General features: G+C 53.3%; 1 long non-coding RNA gene across 1 annotated transcript; it reads right to left on the bottom strand.

Moving 5' to 3' along the window:
• Nucleotides 1–1081: 1081 nt before the first annotated feature.
• Nucleotides 1082–2563, bottom strand: LOC108524452 (uncharacterized). Its single transcript, XR_001884048.1, has 3 exons — nt 2484–2563; nt 1555–1685; nt 1082–1390 (listed from the first exon to the last, which is right to left on the bottom strand). It is a non-coding gene; the product is annotated as an uncharacterized LOC108524452 (long non-coding RNA).
• Between the last annotated feature and the right edge of the window lie 1574 nt (nt 2564–4137).

The raw sequence follows: 4137 nt of genomic DNA, 5'->3' as shown, positions 1-4137 counted from the left end.
CCTTCTGCCTCCTCCTAAGTGGGGTCAGGCCAGGATAGGAGGTGGATGGAAGAGCACTTGGAAATACTGGGCCCTGTAGGCTTCTTCCTGCCCTTGATAGCCAGACCCTCTCTCTCCTCTTGCTGTAGGACCCGGCCCAGCGCTCTCCAAATGCAGCCAGCCCCTCCGCCCCAGCCCAGCACTGTCCCTCCCACTCCCCCGGACTGTGTACAAACACACTGGCACACAGCAGCTTCAGCCTCTTCAGCCACCTGACCCAGGGCAGACCGGTGCACAGCACTGACCCACACCTCACTGCTCCCTGACACCGTCCCAGACCACACCCTCCCCCGACCCAGTCACTCACTCGGTGAGCACAGATGGCCAGGTTTGCCCCAGGTCCTGCTCAAAATGCTTAGGGATCCATCAGAGAACAAAACAAACAGGGTTTCTGACTTCATGAATCTTCCATTTTTGTGGAAGAAGACGGACAATAAAAGCTGTATTTATTAAACACTTACATAATACAGCTCTGACTCCATGGCAGGTGTTATGCTATGAATTTTATAAATATAAATTCACTTGATCCTCACAAAACCTGAGTTAGGTATTGTTTCATACAAATGAAGGAAACCAAGGCCAACAGGGATTAAATAATCCACCCAAAGCCATGGAGTAGCAAGTAGTGAAGCCACAACTCAACCCCAGGCAGCCTGGCTCCAGAAGCCAGGCCCTGCCACCTCTTTCAGTAAGCATGACGTGAGCAACACAGCATGCTAGAGCGGTCAGTGCTCCGGAAAAATGGAGAGCAAAGCGGTACAGGGTAATCCGGGGCTATCAGATAAATCCGTAGCCATTGGAGGGAAGGAGTGGGAAGGAGACACACGAAATTTTAAACTTGGGGAGGCATGAGGATTCCCGAGGAAGTAACATCTGAGCAAAGGCAATGAAGGGTGGAGGAGTTCGCAGCAATATTTGGCAGGAAAGAGTGTTTCAGGGAGGGGGAGCCTGTCCCACAGCCCTGAGGGCAGGGCATGCCTGTGAGCATGGGAGTATGCAAAGGTCCAGCATCGAGAGGAACAGGAGGGAGGGAACAGCCCCTGCCTTTGCGCAGCAGAATGCCCACGCGTGCTGCGTGTCTGATTCCCTGCCTCCCTGGTGTCCACGTTGCTCTTTTAGTATCCACCTTGACTTCCAAAGTGAACTGTGAACTCTGAGAACAGAGCCCGTGACCTCTACTCCCTCTACTTGTCCCTGGTACTTTCAAGCTGATGTTTGCTGGATCTGTCTGCCGTGCCTTGCAGATTCCACAAAACTACAAGGTCCAGGAGGATGAGCAGGTCCTGCCAGGGAAGCTTCTGACACCTCTGTCACTGGTCCTCCTACACTAGTGATGAGCAGTAGCCTCTGCCTGGGGCGGGGAAGCAGCAGTAAGTAAATGGCACTTGTATTCTGTATTTTCAAAGCATGCCTGCCCAATTTTATGTTCAAATTGTATTCCCAGTAGGCCCCTTTAAACTTGTAGGCAGCCAATTCCACCCTACTTGACAAAGACAAAACCATCAGGTAACTCACCTGAGCTCACCGTGCAGCAGCAGAATGGAGGCTTTCTCATCTAGACTGGGAGATCAGGGTCTGCAGAGGCCACTCACATCTTCACCCTCCTTTAGGACCCACCCGCCTTCTCTCAGGCCCAGCCCCAGGCCCTGCAGAAAGAAGTCACTGAGGACTCAAGACTTGAATTTCAGATGTGCTGGAACACAATAATCACTTCTAGAAATGAGTTAAACACCCGATCTCTGCTTCCTGCTATATTAATATAGCTGACTGGCTAATATGAAGGACGCTTTACATGCTGCTAATGACAAGTTTCCTCTGTGCATGACCACCATCCCGGGGAAGGGTTCATGGCTTAAAGGTATCTCTTACCCTTCAGGCAAAGTTGATGTATGGAAACGTGGATTTATCTTCAAGATAAACTAGTGTGTATCTGTACTTCTTGGCTTGAAATTAAATTTTTCACAGTAAAAGAATTTTGCAACAGAATTCCTTCTGTAGAAATTTAAAAATTTACCTTGCTACCCGGGCGCCGTGGCTCATGCCTGTAATCCCAGCACTTTGGGAGGCCAAAGCGGGCGGATCACGAGGTCAGGAGATTGAGACCATCCTGGCTAACACAGTGAAACCCCGTCTCTACTAAAAATACAAAAAAATTAGCCTGGCGTGGTGGGGGGTGCCTGTAGTCCCAGCTACTCGGGAGGCTGAGGCAGAAGAATGGTGTGAACCCGGGAGGCGGAGCTTGCAGTGAGCTGAGATCGCGCCACTGCACTCCAGCCTGGGCGACAGAGAGAGACTCCGTCTCAAAACAAAACAAAACAAAACAAAAACAAAAAAAAATTTACCTTGTTATAGACAATATTGTAGGCAGTCTGATATCCCACCATTGGTGGGAATGACTGTCACTTTCACCTGCCTGCCCCTCTTTGTCCCCCTACAGCACTTACACACATGCAGGCTCAGAGGCACAGGTGCTCCTGGCTCTGCCTGCAGCCTCCCAGGCCTGCCATCTGGGCCTGTTGGTGCGGCACATGGATCTAGGTGCTGTCACAGACTGTCAGTTGTAGAGTGTCTTGGCAGGGTCTGGCTGGCCTAGTCTCTGCTCATGCAGTATTCATCTGCACGCCAGGGGCCGTCTGGACCATCTCTGCTGCGCTGCCCCACTCAGCTCCGTGTGCAGTTGTTTTCCTTTCTTGCTTGTCTCTAGGCCATTTTTTTAAGCTTTTATGAGGTCCAGATGCTTAGGACTGGCGCAGGGTTATAAGCGCCGCGGGAAGGAGGCGCTCGCGCCGCCGCGGGTCCAGGCCTCAGCCCTGTCCCGGCGGGAGGCTCTGCTCGCGTCCGCTCGCGGGGCCACCGCTCCAGAGTCGCCCGCCGGGGCCAGCCCGAGGCCCGAGACCCCCAGCTCGGGCGCGAGCAGGATGCGGCTCCCAGGGGGCGGTTGGCGCCGGTCGGAGTCCCGAAGCCTCGTCCTTACCTCTGCCTCATGCTGCGGTGTCCCTAGGCGCCGGCGTCCCCGTGGCCGGCCAGTGCCGCCGTGTCCCGCATCCCCGGCGTCCGGCGCGGTAAGCAGCAGCAGCAGGATCGTCGGTGCAGCCGGGGGAGGGGCGGGCACATGAAACGGCTGGGGTTGCGGCCCTCGGGTCGGACCACAGGACCAGTCCGCCTAGGGGGCGAGAGATCTCAGTGCACTGGCTCCCATCCTCAGGGACCCCATTGCTACCTGCACGCTCAGCCTTGCCAGAATCTCATGTGATACGTGCAAAAGCCAAAGAAATGAGCGGTCGCCACGCCCTTCCTCCTCTCCGTCTGCTCGCAGAGTCCATATGGTACATTCCTCAAAGCCCAATGGGAAACAGAAAGGAGATGATTGGTTGGAAATCTTGGAAGGGGCGAAAAGTCATACGGTGGGCATATCAAAGCCTGCCAGCAGAGAGAAGGGAGGATGTATTTAAAGGGGACTTGTTGGTTGGGCGTGGTGCTCGCTCCTGTAATCCCAACACTTTGGGAAACGGAGGCTGGCGGATCACTTGAGGTCAAGAATTCAAGACCAGCTTGTCCAACATGGTGAAACCCCGTCTCTACTGAAAATACAAAAATTAGCCGGGCATGGTTGCGGTAGGCCCAGCTACTCAGGAGGCTGAGGCAGGAGAATCACTTGAACCTGGGAGGTGGAGGTTACAGTGAGCCGAGACTCTGTCTCAAGAAATAAAAAATAATAATAAAGGGGGACTTGTTTGCCCCTCTTAGCTGCCGCAAAATAAAACTAGGATTTTCATTCTGACTCTATCCAGATAGGAAGCAAAGAGATTAGGGGGAATTTCACATTTTTGGAGAAGGGAGCTAAAAGAAAATATAGAGCAGAGGCCAGATGTGGTGGCTCACGCCTGTAATCCTACCACTTTGGGAGGCGGAGGCGGGCGGATCACAAGACCAGGAGTTCAAGGCCAGCCTGACCAAAATGGTGAAACCCCATCTCTACTAAAAATACAAAAATTAGCCTGACATGGTGGCGTGCTCCTGTAATCTCAGCTACTCAGGAGGCTGAGGCAGGAGAATCGCTTGAACCTGGAGGCAGAGGTTGCAGTGAGCCGGGATCAT

Source organism: Rhinopithecus bieti, unplaced genomic scaffold (genome assembly GCF_001698545.2).
Source record: "Rhinopithecus bieti isolate Rb0 unplaced genomic scaffold, ASM169854v2 scaffold_83612, whole genome shotgun sequence".
NCBI lineage: Eukaryota > Metazoa > Chordata > Mammalia > Primates > Cercopithecidae > Rhinopithecus > Rhinopithecus bieti.
The sequence above is the reverse complement of the archived record's forward strand: the minus strand, read 5'-3'. Positions and strand labels throughout refer to the sequence as shown.